General features: G+C 41.0%; 1 protein-coding gene and 1 pseudogene across 4 annotated transcripts in view; one reads left to right on the forward strand and one right to left on the reverse strand.

Moving 5' to 3' along the window:
- Window positions 1–5627: 5627 nt before the first annotated feature.
- LOC126299833 (5S ribosomal RNA) lies at window positions 5628–5745 on the reverse strand (annotated as a pseudogene).
- A 5188-nt stretch (window positions 5746–10933) lies between these two features.
- LOC126299091 (Bardet-Biedl syndrome 2 protein homolog) overlaps window positions 10934–17467 on the forward strand; it is a 159376-nt gene continuing 152842 nt past the window's right edge. For 2 of the 4 annotated variants that reach the window (XM_049990764.1, XM_049990767.1), the window contains exon 1: window positions 10945–11040. The gene's annotated coding sequence lies outside the window, so the exon portion shown is untranslated. Of the gene's footprint in view, window positions 11041–17467 lie in introns of all 4 variants that reach the window. The other 2 variants (XM_049990763.1, XM_049990766.1) reach the window with 2 other exon arrangements.

Consider the following 17467-nt stretch of genomic DNA (forward strand, 5'->3'; position numbering starts at 1 on the left):
AGGTTCGAATCCTGCCTCGGGCATGGATGTGTGTGAAGTCCTTAGGTTAGTTGGGTTTAAGTAGTTCTAAGTTCTAGGGAACTGATGACCTCAGATGTTAAGTCCTATAGTGCTCAGAGCCATTTGAACCATTATTATAGGAGAACATGGAAAACATATAGCAGAAGAAAAAAATAGAGTGAAAATTGATCAATAGATGGTGCTGTATATGTCAGAATACGTAAATGAAAACATCTGTCATTCACATGACCAACTGAAGTTGGTATAAACAAGGCTTTTCCTCCTTTCGCGTCTGCGACGTTCGCCATGACTGTCTCAATGCAGGATCCCTCTCTGCTTGTAAATTTGTATTACAAGAATGATGACTGTGCACACGTCTCTCTACAGAAGTTCCAGACACTGAAGGGTTTGAAAAAGGCGTTGGTCCGATTACTGCCGTGGGTTTGGAGAAAATGATTCAGAAATTCGAAGAGACGGGGTCTTTTGCTGCCAGGCGTGGTGGCCGAGCGGTTCTAGGCGCTTCAGTCCAGAACCGCCCGACTGCTGCGGTCGCAGGTTAGAATCCTGCCTGGGGCATGGATGTGTGTGATGTCCTTAGGTTAGTTACGTTTAAGTAGTTCTAAGTTCTAGGGGACTGATGACCTTAGATGTTAAGTCCCATAGTGCTCAGAGCCATTTCAACCATTTCTTTTGCTGTGCAACCTTGTAGAGGGAGGAAACGAATTCATTCGACGCCAGTGGAAGCAGTGGCCACAGCAATGCAGAAGGACACGGGTGGTGGTGTGCAAACGTGTAGTGCACAGAGAATTGCCCGAACATTGGACACATTTGTGAGCACGGTGCGTAAAATCCTCCGAAACATCCTTCTTTGCTGTCCATTCTAAATTACCCGCGTGTACGTGTTGCTTCCTGGTGACATGCCAGCAAGACAGACCTTTGCTTTAGAATTTCTTGCTCGAATGGAAGTGGATAATGATTAGCAATGGAAGATTTTGTAGACAGACGAAGCCTACTTCCATCTGATAGGATATGTCTATACACAGATTTGTCGACCATGGGCAACGGAAAATCCTCACGTAAATCAACCAGCACCACTTCATCCTGAAAAGGCCACTGTGCTGTGCGGGTTTACAACATTATTTATCATAGGGCCATATTTTTTCGATGAGACAGGTGCTTCCTGTCCTGTTACCTGTACCGTCACTGGTAGGCGCTTTGAGTGTCTTTAGCTCAACAACGTCATTCCAGCTCTCCAACAGCGTGGGTGTGTGGATGGGATCATTTTTATGCAAGATGGCGCAACTCCGCACACTGCAAATCCAGTTAAACAGCCGCTGAAGCGCCAGTTCGGAAATGCTAGAATTATCAGCCGCCCCATGCCACCGCCAGTTATTTCCCATTCTGTCTCGATGCCACATCACAGGTTCGGTGATATATCGACTGGGTTATAAGCGATGGTTGATTGGGAAGGATCACAAGCAGTAGATGGTGTGCTGATTGAGGTGATAAGAAATGTGCCGGCCGGTGAGGCCGGGCTGTTCTAGGCGCTTCAGTCTGGGACCGCGCGACCTCTACGGTCACAGGTTCGAATCCTGCCTCGGGCATGGATGTGTGTGATGTCCGTAGGTTAGTTAGGTTTAAGTATTTCTCAGTTCTAGAGGACTGATGACCTCAGATGTTAAGTCTGATAGTGCTCAGAGCCATTTGAACCATTTCGTAAGAAATGTACACTAGCTTCTCAGATCCCTAGTGCTGCGCTTCCCGGTAGAAATTATGTCTATGATTTGGAATCAAGTCTTTCCATTCAACCACATACCTGCGTTGTATCCGATGGAGGAGTCTTTTTATGATTAAAACCACTAGTGAATCACATTTCTGGCACTCTCATATCTCGGAACGCGTTACCTTTTTCGAACCTATCTGCTACAGTAAAATTTCAGATAGTCCCTATGCCTCCTGCAACTGCTGCTATTTCTGCAGTTTCGCGCATGTGATCATTCCAATTTAAGTCGGAACTGAGCAGAAGTCAGAGAGAGCTGTATTTACAACCTTCTGCAACCCGTGGAGAAACAGAGCGACCTGAGTTGGTGCAACAGGATCGTGTTTTGACCATTCAGTGGAAATGGAAACAAGTTGACATAACTCCGCCAACAGTTTACTGCGTGTAAGGTCAGCGCCAAGTTAAGCCTGCTCGTGCAACACGAGGTAGTAGAAAAGACAGTACGGGAACTGGGAGAAGGATTTTGCTACAGCATTGTGGTGCATCCCCAAACTACATACAGGTACTGCTCTCTGAAGCAGATCCGAACACCTCAGGGCCCATTCGTGCCTATCACTCCAACATGCAATCATCATTATTCTGAAACTTCCTGGCAGATTAAAACTGTCTGCCCGACCGAGACTCTAACTTGGGACCTTTGCCTTTCATATCAGCGCACACTCCGCTGCAGAGTGAAAATCTCATTCTGGAAACATCCCCCAGGCTGTGGCTAAGCCATGTCTCCGCAATATCCTTTCTTTCAGGAGTGCTAGTTCTGCAAGGTTCGCAGGAGAGCTTCTGTAAAGTTTGGAAGGTAGGAGACGGATACTGGCAGAAGTAAAGCTGTGAGTACCGGGCGTGAGTCGTGCTTCGGTAGCTCAGATGGTAGAGCACTTGCCCGCGAAAGGCAAAGGTCCAGAGTTCGAGTCTCGGTCGAGCACACAGTTTTAATCTGCCAGGAAGTTTCGTATCAGCGCACACTCCGCTGCAGAGTGAAAATCTCATTCTGGAAACATCCCCCAGGCTGTGGCTAAGCCATGTCTCCGCAATATCCTTTCTTTCAGGAGTGCTAGTTCTGCAAGGTTCGCAGGAGAGCTTCTGTAAAGTTTGGAAGGTAGGAGACGGATACTGGCAGAAGTAAAGCTGTGAGTACCGGGCGTGAGTCGTGCATCGGTAGCTCAGATGGTAGAGCACTTGCTCGCGAAAGGCAAAGGTCCCGAGTTCGAGTCTCGGTCGGGCACACAGTTTTAATCCTCCAGGAAGTTTCATATCAGCGCACACTCCGCTGCAGAGTGAAAATCTCATTCTGGAAACATCCCCCAGGCTGTGGCTAAGCCATGTCTCCGCAATATCCTTTCTTTCAGGAGTGCTAGTTCTGCAAGGTTCGCAGGAGAGCTTCTGTAAAGTTTGGAAGGTAGGAGACGGATACTGGCAGGAGTAAAGCTGTGAGTACCGGGCGTGAGTCGTGCTTCGGTAGCTCAGATGGTAGAGCACTTGCCCGCGAAAGGCAAAGGTCCCGAGTTCGAGTCTCGGTCGGGCACACAGTTTTAATCCTCCAGGAAGTTTCATATCAGCGCACACTCCGCTGCAGAGTGAAAATCTCATTCTGGGATCATTATTCTGTACCATCCAACAGAGAAAAATTACGAACTATAAAAGCTCAGCCGGCCGGGGTGGCCGAGCGGTTCTAGGCGCTACAGTCTGGAACCAAGCGACCTCTACGGTCGCAGGTTCGAATCCTGCCTCGGGCATGGATGTGGTGTGTGATGTCCTTAGGTTAGTTAGGTTTAAGTAGTTCTAAGTTCTAGGGGATTGATGACCTCAGACGTTAAGTTTCATAGTGCTCAGAGCCATTTGATATAAAAGCTCCATCAACTTCATCTGATAGAGAACTCGATAAGATTTTTACTGCATCTCTCTCCTCCCATATATCGAAAACAAATACCGTCTGCATGCCGGCATCTAGCACATGTCACGATCCTATTAAATATACAGGTATCGATCCACTGCACAGACCAGTGTAAAGTTGCATCGCCTGTGCTGTAGGAGGATGACCGTATCCCACAAACCATACTTGAAGTCGCAAAAGACGCTCTCCAGTGACCCTGTGCCATGGTTTGAAACATTGTTTTTTATGCTGCAACACGCTTTGTACATTGACATACTTTTTTTTTCCGCCACAACTTCAAGGTCTGTGGCAAGTTCTAAACTGACATTAAGACGTTCTGACCCATTCCTTCTCACAGAAAACTAGACGTCGCACGGTGTAAATCATGTTACAGCTGCTACCGTAGCACACTACACAAACTGGATGATTTTAAATAAAAGACAGTTACAACATAAGAAAACTGGAAAAGTTTGACGGCGTTGTGGAGCGTTTCCAAACGGCTGTATGAAGGTGATTGACGACCTCTACATTTAAACTCATCTGTCACAGAGACGGAATAGCTGATGAATAAGCATTCCATTTCTACTGATTCCTCATATTGCAATCATGTACGCGATCACTGTTTCGGTACTAGCCATCCCCAGAAGGTGTTGCCCCTCCACCAAAACTCTTTCTCCATCTCAAATATACGATGTCAGTCAATCAATATGTGGTAACCAACAGCGTACCGGTGGACAGACGGGGTGGAGAAGAAACCATCGATGTACTGCAATAATAAGCATCACAGTTGATATTGCGAAGAATTTTAGCAATTTTACAGTAATTTCAACGACAAACGAGGTGTCAGAATATTTCCCAATTTCAGTATCATAGCTAAACCGCCCCTTTTCTACGTTGCGAGTATCATTGCGAATGTAGATAGATGACAGTGCAGTACGTCCATTCATTGTTAATTCTCGAACATATACGTCATCAAAGTATACCAGACAGCACTATACATTTTTTTGGCACCTCGAGCATAGTGCATAATTTACGATCCATCCCTATGCGGATGGGAGTCAGCGAGTCACAGAGCATTCTCACAGTCTTAGGATGAAATTAGAGACTGAAAGACCCCTTGCACTGTCTTTGATCGACACCCCTGCAGCAAAATCTCCCTCTCTAGCATGCATCATCAGTCTGCCATTAAATCCTACCTTGTTACAGCTCCATCTCAATCGATCAGTCCGTCTTCCCTCTCTCTACACATGCGGGTAGCAGATTCGAAAACGCGCGGTAGGAATGCCTTCCAACCAAGCTCCTTGGTACTATCTTCCAGGGCGCATTTCATATGTTGGCAACAAATGTCAACTGCGAAGAACACATCCCTGTGAATCAGTTCCTAACACAAAACACCTTCTTTGTGCCACCAGATGCATACCAATATTAATGGACGTATACAGGCCTTCGTCCGATAAAATGTCTGTTATGTTATCCGCTATCTTCTCCGTACGAAGTTACCATACTGTACTCCAAATTGCCATCAGGTGGCACTGATTTGGGTTTATGGTGACCTCCTTAAATCTATTACGGCAAATGCCAGGATCAGTACTTTGAAAGGACACAGACTGCTTCCTCTCTCATCCTTCCCAGTTCGACATTTTGCTTCGCGTCTAATCTCCTTTTCGACGAGACGTTGTACCGTAATCCTCCTTACTTTCTTTTAACCCCAATATGATTATTAAAGGCAAGTGTCGCACTAAGGTTAACTGGTCGTCACACTTGACAATTATCGGATACACTGACATTGGAAAAACTCTCCGCATGTACAGGTCATGAAGACCCAACGATACCGACTGGCCGCAGTGTCATCCTCAGACCACAGTCGTCACTTGATGCTTATATGGAGGGTCATGTGGTCAGCACACCGCTCTCCCGGCCGTATGTCAGTTTACGAGACCGGAGCCGTCACTTCCCAATCAAAGCTGAGTGCACCCCGCTTGCCAACAGCGCTCGGCAGACTAGTTGGTCACCCATCCTAGTGCTAGTCCCGCCCGACAGCGCTTAACTTCGGTGATCTGACGGGAGCCGGTGTTATCACTGCGGCAAGGCCGTTGGCACACTGACACGGTCATAGTAGTAAATCACACTCGTTTGTCTTCCTGAATGTGGTGATGAATTCATCTCAAAACGATAATACTTGGAATGATACAACTAGACTTCCTCGATAGCACTCACTCCATACAGGGGATAGGTGTTTCGAATTGCCTTTACTGGTTTCACAAGGTCACAAAATTAGACTTTACTATATTTTAGACTACATTTTCTAATTCATAACATCGTAAATGAGAAATATTCAAATTGCGATACCATGAACTATGCTACGAACTTGAATAAAATAAGACCATAGTTAAATACTCTTATAACAATATGCCATACAAAACTTCCACGGAGTGTGTTGAAACATAGTATTATATCATACACAACGTTCATACTGCTATACTTGCGAATTCGAGCACAGAAATGTCCGTTGGAGATCACAGACTCTACGCCTGATGCGTCGCGATCAATTGGGCAGACGCTGGTCTGTATCAAGCGGCCACTGGCTGGTGATACTGAAATTGGTCTTACCATGACAGACAACCGCGAGCCCTTTCACAAACATGTTTCCGAAAGGTTTCTCTATTATTGGTTGTTTAGAAAACAACGAAATTGTCTCTGACCTTCTGTGAGACTGATGCTCTTAGCAGGTAGACGGAATACGGCTTAAAAAAGAAAGGAAAAGAATGGGTTTGATTTCATGGTTTTGTGATCGCACTGCATGAAATTGACTAGTAGACAACGAAAATGTTATCCACAACAACACATCAAGGTGACGTTAACACCTTTCATACCGTGTAGTGTGTACCCCATTACGACGAAGACATGATTCTAACACACGTGAAATTTGGTGGTTGATTGGACTGAGGCTAGCTTGTAGTGGCTAAGGTGTGGGTTCAAATGGCTCTGAGCACTATGGGACGTGACATCTATGGTCATCAGTCCCCTAGAACTTAGAACTACCTAAACCTAACTAACCTAAGGACATCCATGCCCGAGACAGGATTCGAACCTGCGACCGTAGCGTTCACGCGGTTCCAGACTGAAGCGCCTAGAACCGCACGGCCACACCGGCAGGCGGTGTGGGTTCAAATCAACACTGAACATGTCCATTCGCTACTGACTGGAACAGAGCTGGATTAGTTTTGGTTGTCAGAGGCAAAACTTGCTGCTTGCAGAAACTCTGCCTCTCGTAAGCTTTCTTGCACTAGTAATGTTATTTTAGTTCACGGACCAATCGTCATATCTGGTCATAGGACGTTTAATTCTTATTTTAAGTGACCTTGAGATTTTGAAAATATTGTCACTCGACTGGGATTCGAGCTCCGATTTCAATTTTTCTCTACATCTGAATCCTTCGAGATGATGCTGTTCCAGCATTTCATTGTTTCTTCACGATGCCAAACTTCTGCAGGTCTCTACCTATAGCGTGATCCTAACTGTTGTAACTACTAGTGAGAGGGTATTTGATAGTTGAAACCTCTTCGCGTGCGGTTAACAACAACGATATGCGCGGGTTGGAGTCCCAGGCAGCACAGAACTATTCATTGTGTTGCCTCTAGCCGAACAGGTGCACATCTCGTTAGTGGTGAAGAAACAATAAATATTCCGTGCTTATTCGTAGCTATAAGACAATAGGGAAAGGTGTCGGTTTCGATTCCCTACCAGGCAAAAGTCATTTGTATCATCTTTTCAGGTTCCATTATCACGCTACTGGTGAGCATACTTAATACTGTGCTTAGCTAACACTTCAAATGTTCAAATGGCTCTGAGCACTATTAGACTTAACATCTGAGGTCATCAGTCCCCTAGACTACTTAAACCAGACTAACCTAAGGACATCACTCACATCAATGCCCGAGGCAGGATTCGAACCTGCGACCGTAGCAGCAGCGCGGTTGCGGACTGATGCGCCTAGAACCGCTCGGTCACAACGGCCGACAGCTAACAATTCAAATAACTACTTTCTACTCCCCTTTACTTCATGGCTTTTCTTACTCTTGCGTTGCACTTCATTACATACCTTTAATGGTTACTTCTCAGGGGCAATATAACCTTCATGGTGTTCCCAGTGCAGTGCCAAACGTATCGTCATTTATTTCCAGGTTAGGACATTTGGCCTTGTAAGCTGATACCGGCGATCACTTTGATATTTGACATCTCTTTATGCCTAGTCGAGTCTTGATCAGACACACAAGCTTTGTTTTGTTAACAGTGGGATCAAATTCGGATCACGAACAACTCATCATGTCATTTAGTGCGTGTAATAAGAGTTCTGTAGTGTCACTTTTTGTAATGATGTTTCATTTGCAAGCTTTATGAACTGTTTCGCCTCTAATAACGTGTTTCCTAATATTTTTTGTGTAACGGTATTACTTTATATCTGAACTGGCTACCATAATGAGCAGTTTTCTCTAGTAATCTACTGTGGTACTCATTGTGCATAGTCAAACTACTGTAATGCAGAGGGCTTAGAGGACCAGCGATACAGTTATGATGTGTTGGTTGCATACAGTCGGGCGCGGTCTACAAATTGGAATTCAGATATGGCCCACTTTTTCTTCTCTCGAATGTACCTTCCTCCTGACTCACTCTGTATAATAGGAAGGAGCAGGACTTACCTGCTCATCACGAGACACAAAACATGGTGGAGAATACAGACTTGGCCTTGATTGACAGTAAGTCACCAGACTACAGTCTGTATTAACTTTAAGTACATAACTTCGAGAATTATCCCAGAAACGACACGTCATTAAAATTTCACATGCTCGAAAACTTAAATAGGTAATGGTCTAAGTCTTCTCAACACGACGGCTCATTTAGGTATCCATGTATACTTGCCAGAAAGGCAGCCAGGCCTCTAGAGATGTATTGGTTTTCTTTGCGTTCTGAGATTTATTGTCCATAGAGTTTTCCACATTCTTAACACTAGCGAAAACCTGTGAGAAGCGTTTGTAACGCATACTAATATTGAGTTGTGATCTGCTTACGACGAATAGACAGTCATCCTGTTGCAATACAACCAAGATACAGTCTACAGCAGGGCTGTTAGCATCGCTGTTTGATGGCTTGTGTAATCGATTTCCATGTCAAATAACTAAAACAACAGCCATATAGAGAATATAAGCAATTATCGGTTCTGATTACCTGGAATGTGTGTACCACCAAACAAGTTGACAGTATTTACATAATTCTCTGGCAGTTGCTGGTTTAGATCCCATGTCAGTCTGTCTTAGTATTTTCCGAAGTGTAGGGAAAACACCAGAATGCATTTGAGCATAACAATATAGTCCTCCAAAAGCTGATACTTCTTGCTGATGATTATCATTCACACTAGTATCAGAAACATTTCGCTAAAGAACATGATGATATCATTACCAGTCACATGATCTTCTGGTTATACGTTCTAAATCTGATTAGGCTTGCAATTTACTTACACTATTTTGTGTGTACTGCTACGTGGATACCATAGGTCCATGGCATGGAGTGTGAGTCCAGCAATTGTAAGCAACATGCATGTGTTTGGTTTGTATGCACGGTGTTACTGTACACACAAAAACATAAAAAAAAGAGATGTTTCTGTATGGGTCCTAATTTCTTTTACCAAAATGTATGTTGGCTACGGATGTCACTTCTCAATAGTCTTATCACGAAAAGAACGTCGTCCAATTTGAGTTAAGAACTTACAGGTAACAACTCAAGCATTAAATTAATGTTTTGGAGAAATCTTCTATTCAGTTAGTAAGAAGGAATGTGTGTTACAGCGCTTCCACATGCAAAGGAGGGTTTACTGCTATCAATTGTGGCTAGCAACCCTGTAACATGCACGGGTTGAATATAACATTCTCATTTCGATCTTTGTTTTTCTTTCTAGAAAGTCGCATGTGGGCCTTCGTGGTGATTCAGCACCCATAGTTTACGTCACATGGCTGAACAAAACACATATTTAATGATCCCATCTCTCTGGTCAGACTGTCAGTATGACACTACTTACTGTATATTTGTCATTGCTTATGTCTAAGAACATTTTTTTCGAGTAATAAATTCCCGCTGCACGGAAAAACTCTGCTAGCGTGAGTAGTATGTCATTTCTGACGTTATTCTTGATATTTAGATCGACACGTAATAAAAGACTTTTACAATGCGTGAGTGCTTTGCACGCCGCTCCTGTAGCGACCACTTCGCGCTACAGCATGACACGTGGCCATTCACACAGAGACCATCACACAGCTTACTATCTGAAGTATGGACAGTAGGATGCATGCGTTCATGTTACAAACGAAACTTTTCAGAAGTAAATTCCAGAGCTGAAAATTATTCAATTGATGTCCACGCTATTCAAACTCATACTTCCAATTCGCATCAAAGGTGAGGCTTCCACATGTGGATGAATCTTAGTAGACGACGTGAAAAAAAAAGTTGCGTTTGAAAACGGGAAAAAATTGAAAAAGTAAACAACGGTCAGTAACTGGTGGCTCGGTAACACTTATACGTATGTGTAGTCTTGTGCAACACGATCAGGAAATGCATTCTTTATTAATACTGCCCACCGATTTATGAAATGAGATTTTGCTCTATAGTGACTTCATAGTGGAGCATGAATCACGGAAATAGTAGAAGGGCTTAGCATAATTCAGGATAAAGCTCTAAGTCAAAGCAATACTTTCCACTAGAAGGTCATTTCCTTTGTGCATGTGTAACCCTTTGTCTGTTCTTTCACACATGTGACATTGAATTCATCTACAGTACTGATTATGAAAATGCAGAAATTTAAGCTAAAATGAAACAGCTGATATATTTTAAAAATTTGACAGTTTCCTGCAAACAAGGAAAGAAAAAGAGCAGTACACGATCAAAATGTTCGTCATCTGAAAACTTATATCATAAATGTTAATTGTTCTTGAGCAGAAGAAACTACGTTTTGCTAGGGAGCCAGCGTGATCCCTGAAAACTCCTACAGTGAAAGAATACATAAATTATTTTGGGAGCTGGGGTTGTATCAAGCTACAATAAACAGGGATTCGTCGTAAATTATTGCAACGTTCTTTTTTTACTTTTTCTGATATTTTTGTTTTATATAGGAAATAGAAAGTATTAATGTTAACTATTTTTGTGAAGTATATTCTTGGATGACACTGATGTAAATTTCGTGGCTCTATATTTGACGTTTTCAAATGCTAGTATTGCTAAAATCTGTGGATTAATGTATACTATCTCTGCCCAAATAGTTTCCGTCAAAGTTTGTTGATATTTTGAAGGGCGCTAAGTTAAAATTTTGCTGCAGGAAAACAAGAGTATGTGACGGTGTAGAACTGTAAGTAGTAAGCACACGTAAATATATCTGTGATTTTGACGTGTAACTTTTAAGCCTTAAAGAGAAAGAAATGAGTTTAATTTAAACACGATAGTTAATTTATATGGAAAACAAAACTTTCACAACAAAACTTTATTCTGTTATAATGACAGCTGCTTATTCGATTTCACCAGGATGCAATTTCATATTCAGCCCACGGAATATAGTAAAGTACCAAATATGGCAATAACTTTCTTCAGAAAATCATTGAAGTGGCCTAACATTAGCAGTGACGACGTTTACGTGTTACGAATAATTGCTATACCGCCAATATGAATTTGAATAAGAGATATTATGCGTTAAAGGCGAAAGAAAAATGAAAAAAATAGACGGTTAATAGTTAAACCCAGAAGTAAACTTCTTACGAGTTATTGGTGCCATTCTAAGGGAAAAACAAGTTTCTGAAGAAAGTGTGCATGATATGATTAGCACACTGTTAAACTGGCTGTACTATAGCATTTTGTCTACAGAATTCGGTTAGCAGTCAGCGTACCACGTAAACATTCGTGTAATTCCAAATCGCCATAATGAGTGTCCCCGTCACCAGAAACAAATCGCATAGCTAAGAATTATGTATACATGCCAATAGCATGTCACTACAAAACACTGGCTGTTGTATTCTAATGACATAACCTTAATGGCATAACATGCTTTTAACATTCTCTTCACCAGTATCCTTATGTGTATCCTCATCTGGATATGATGGGGTTTCCAACAGACTACTGAATACTTGTTCCCGTAAATTAACCACTGTCTTTCTGAAATCTGTAAGGCATTATTAATTCAGAGCTTTTTCCATAGAGACTGAAATGTAACTTTTGTAAATCCCTCTATAAGAAAGGCGGTAGAGATGTCAGTAACTAACGGTCTCTTTCACCACTGACATAATTTTCCCAAATTTTTTTTAATATGATTGTGTATTCTAGAATAGCACCCCAACTATATCGTCAAACAATCACAGTTGACCAACTGATAACGCCATTGACACATTCGCTCACCAAATTTTACAAGCACAGAATAATAAAATAGTACCAGTTGGTATTTTCTGTGATCGATCTAAGGCATATGACTGTGTTACTCATAGTATTCTCGTGGCTAAACATGGTTTTTTTGGAATTGATTGTAATATCAAGCGAATGGAATGTCATATCTAGCTAAAACAGTGCAGAAGGGTCTGCATATAAACAGCAGACTGAAGTGAGACTTCCATAGTATTTTCTTCCCACAAAACAAAAAAGTATTCTATGCATAGAAGCACACTATTAGAACTGCGGGGAGTCCATCCTAGGCACTTGTGTTGAAATCTATTTAGAAATCTTCAAATCCTCAAAACAACTGTGCAATATTTTTTTCCATGATGTGATTTGTTACTAAAACCAGCAACTTACTCAAATCCAGTAGTTCATTCCAACATCCGGAGGAAGCTCGATAAACAATATGGAAGGGCAATGGTGCAGAAGGGTTTTGTACAGTGGCATCACAGATTAAAGATCTGGTTGGAAACATATCCAAGTTGAAAGAAAAACTAGAGAGATGTTGTAGTATAGACCAATTTCTTAATCACAATACATAATTTGATTCCTAGTATATGTGCAGCATAACTTAAAACCAAATATAATTACAAAACATGCTTACCCTGCACAACACAGTCTCAACCATCTCACAAATAAGTGTGTCCTCTAATAAAAGCTCATAAACTAGCATTACACAAGCCTCCCTGCAAAAGAGAAAACTTCAGCACAATTATGACATACATGGTATAATCCCATCTGGCAATACAGAAAACTTCAATTGACCTATCCATTCATGCCTTTAGAACAGACTGGCACCTTATTTAGGCCTGCCAACTTCATATTTTGTAATTTTTGTGTTATGTAGTTGACTTATTGCTCTGCAGTGGGCCACAGTATCATTGTGCTGGCTATATAACTCATTGTTGGTGCTACACCCGTTTTAGGGAAACATTTTTGCAGCTTTTCTACAATGCCTGAAAAGTGCAAGAGAATGCCTCTCATAGCGTAATACTACTCCCAACAGCCTTCATCCGTGGCACGCTGCATGTTTCGAGCTGCCATTCACCTTGATGATGGCGTTTGTCGTAATCACCGTTGACCTAGTGTACCAAAAATGTGATTCACCCAAAGAGCCAACATGTTTTCCATTGATTGACAGTCAAATCCAGATGGTGATGTGCCCATTGCAATCATAATTGACAACCTCATCGAGTCAACATGTGTACACATAGGGGTGGTCTGCCGCAGAGCTCGACATTCAAAAATGTGCAACATACGGTGTGCTCTGAAACTCTTGCATGTGCACCAGCACTGTTCTCTTTTGGTAGAGATGCCACAGATCACCGTCTATCCTACTTTACGGAGCAGACAAGCCTCTGAACCCCACGTTCTGTGATGAGTCGAGGACGTCCAACCATTTAGTGCCTAGTGGTAGTTTCACTGTCCTTTTACATCTTTGCACTGATGCTCATGATAGTAACATTTTTGAACATTCCACCAGCATCACCATTTTTGACAGACTCGTTCACAGGTTCTATGTAATAATAAACTACCCTTTGTCAAAGTCGCTTATCGCAATGGATTTCCCGATTTGCAGCTCATATATTCACTAGGATGATCCTTCGTGTGTGACTGCTCCACTCATATACTTTCGTTACTGTGTTAGGCTTATCAGTGTATGAAGCATACAAGTAATACACAACACCTAACAAATAGCACCACACCAATCCAGTTGTGCACTTACATCACTTGAACGCAGATTTGAAACATTGATGTTCAACAATACAGTGTGACAAAGTACTTCATATCTTCCTATTTAAACACAGTCTATTTGAAGTACACTGGCAAACATGTCACCTAACACACACTGTTATATGATGGGTCAAAACTGATGGACAATACATTTCATATGCTCTCAATGGTCTGTCATTAAGTATACAGCAGATTCAATGAAATCATAGAGCAAAACTGCCCAATAACATAACACAGCATTATAAAGATCCAAGTAGTGGGATCAAAACATTGATACAGGGAAGGTTCAAAGAAGAGTTCCATGGCACAACAACTTAGATGATTTAATAGCGTATGTTTGTCTATTTGAATAACTTCTTTTTGTAGTTAATACTGTCCTCAAAAGCATCTAACTATTGATAAACAACCGCATGAGGGGATTACAGAAGTGTCCGATTCCACCCATCTGCTTTGACTCATGACGTCATCGCCAGAAACGACCATTCTCAACGTCTCCAATATGGCGCCTATGACGTCATTACATAAACACAACAAACACGAAAATACATATAAAACCAACAAACACATGTCCCTCCAAAAACATAATCAGACTAACAAGACCAGCATGAGAAATTGGGGGTTTTTGGGTGGGGACAAACTAAATATAAACACATACAGACACACACACCACGATCCCAAACCATACAGGACGAGGATATAAAAGTGCTACAAAATTCCCAAATACCGCTACACTTACAATATCGACAGGAATCGGTCACTTCCCTTCACCTACATAGCTCAACCACAATTGTTGATACCACCAAATAAAAACCAAAATTTATATTCACACGGCAACTGCCAGTACCAAAAAGCCACTACCTCAAACAACAAAAATTGGGAATCGGACACTTCCCTTGACCTATATAGGTCAATAGGTCTCCCTCAGGGAATTTCCATCTATTTTTAGAAAACTTGGATGCTTTGTTGTGCTATCTGTCAGACAGGGGGAAGCAAATTATCATTTGTGGGGATTTCAATGTTGATTCCCTGAAAGAGTGTAATAGGAAGAATGACCTTGTAGTATTACTCAGTTCTTTCAATTTGAGCTCCATCATTAATTTTCCTACTCGGATAACAAAGAACAGCAGGACATTGATAGATTACTTTTTTATAGACCAAGATAAGTTTAAGGATATAAATGCTTATCCTGTTGAGAATGGTCTTTTAGATCATGGTGCACAGCTAGTTACAGTACATGACATAGCTCCATGCAGTATATCAAATCAGAATTTCAAAGCAGTGCGTTCAATTAACAATATAAATACTGCAAACTTTAGGGAAAGCCTAAAGGAGCTAGACTGGGATGAAGTGTATATGGAACCCGATTTGAAAATTGTTTTCCCAAGAAAATAGTGTAACATAATTCCAAAAAAACACATAAAAACCTTGGCTAACTAAAGGAATAAGAATATCTTGCAACCGTAAAAGAGAACTTTATCTAACAGCAAGAGGGAGTACTGACCCTCAAATTGTTCACTATTATAAAAACTATTGTGCGGTACTAAGAAAAGTTATTAAAAAGTCCAGAAGCATGTGTATCATGTCTAAGATCAGTAACTCTGATAATAAAATTAAAGCAATTTGGAATATTATTGAAAGGGAAACAGGGCAACCAAGAGCACAGGAAGACTTTAGTGCCATAAAACTGAATGACAAGTGTACTAACCAACAATCTGAAATTGGAAATATTTTCAATAATCATTTTTTAAATGTTGTGGAGAAAATAGGATCTAGATCTTCACTAGAAGAGGCAAGGCTTCTAATAGAAGAGGCCATACCTGTGCAGTTTGAAACAACTGTATTTCCACGAACCTCTCCCTCTGAAATCAGTAAAATAATAAACTCACTGAAAAGTAAAAGCCCTTACGGAATTGATGGCATTTCCAGCAAGATACTTAAAGCTTGTTCCCCACAGATAAGAAGGATTCTCAGTCACGTATGTAATAGCTCTTTGGAGCAGTGTGTTTTCCTCAATAGACTGAAATATGCCATTGTAAAACCATTGCATAAAAAGGGGGATATGTCGGATGTCAACAACTATCGCCCAATCTCTCTTCTGACAGCTCTATCAAAATTTTTTGGGAAAGTAATGTATTCAAGAGTAGCCTCCCATATTTGTAAAAATAAAGTACTAACAAAATGTCAGTTTGGTTTTCAGAAAGGCTTTTCAACAGAAAATGCTACATACGCTTTCACTGATCAAATATTAAATGCTCTGAATAACCGGACATCACCCATTGGTATTTTTTGTGATTTCTCAAAAGCCTTTGACTGTGTAAATCATGGAATTCTTTTAGATAAGCTAAATCATTATGGTTTGAGGGGGGCAGTGCACAAATGGTTTAATTCATACTTAACTGGAAGAATGCAGAAAGTTGAAATAAGTGGTTCATGTAATGTTAATACAACAGCTGATTCCTCAAACTGGGGGGCTATCAAGTAATGGGTCCCACAGGGTTCGGTCTTAGGTCCTTTACTGTTCTTGATATTCATTAATGACTTACCATTCCATATTGATGAAGATGCAAAGTTAGTTCTTTTTGATGATGATACAAGTATAGTAATAACATCCAAAAACGAAGAACTAAGTGATGTAATTGTAAATGATGTTTTTCACAAAATTATTAAGTGATTTTCAGCAAACGAACACTCTTTAAATTTTGATAAAACACAGTATATACAGTTCCGTACAGTAAATGGCACAACTCCAGTAATAAATATAGACTTTGAACAGAAGTCTGTAGCTAAGGTAGAATTTTCAAAATTTTTAGGTGTGTCCATTGATGAGAGGTTAAACTGGAAGCAACACATTGATGATCTGCTGAAACGTCTGAGTTCGGCTATGTATGCTATTAGGGTTATTGCAAATTTTGGCGATAAGAATCTCAGTAAATTAGCTTACTATGCCTACTTTCATTCACTGCTTTTGTATGGTATCATATTCTGGGGTAATTCATCATTGAGTAGAAAAGTATTCATTGCTCAAAAACGTGTAATCAGAATAATTGTTGGAGCCCACCCACGGTCATCCTGCAGACATCTGTTTAAGGATTTAGGGATCCTCACAGTAACCTCACAGTATATATATTCACTTATGAAATTTGTTGTTAATAATCCAGCCCAGTTCAAAAGTAATAGCAGTGTGCATAGCTATAACACCAAGAGAAAGGATGATCTTCACTATGCAGGGTTAAATCTGACTTTGGCACAGAAAAGGGTAAATTATGCTGCCCCAAAAGTCTTTGGTCACTTACCAAACAGCATCAAAAGCCTAACAGATAGTCAACCAACATTTAAAAATAAATTAAAAGAATTTCTAGATGACGACTCCTCCTACTCATTGGCTGAATTTTTAGATATAAATTAAGGGAGGGAAAAAAACTGACTTAAGCATTAGTGTCATGCAATATTTTGTGTAATGTAATATCTTGTACAGACATCTTTCATTAACTTGACACGTTCCACATCATTACGAAGTGTCGTATTCATGATCTATGGAACAAGTATTAATCTAATCTAATTTAATCTAATCTAGACACAGATTGAATTAAACGACTTACCACACGACAAACAACAAACCAGTA

The sequence above is a fragment of the Schistocerca gregaria genome, chromosome X (genome assembly GCF_023897955.1).
Source record: "Schistocerca gregaria isolate iqSchGreg1 chromosome X, iqSchGreg1.2, whole genome shotgun sequence".
Lineage (NCBI taxonomy): Eukaryota > Metazoa > Arthropoda > Insecta > Orthoptera > Acrididae > Schistocerca > Schistocerca gregaria.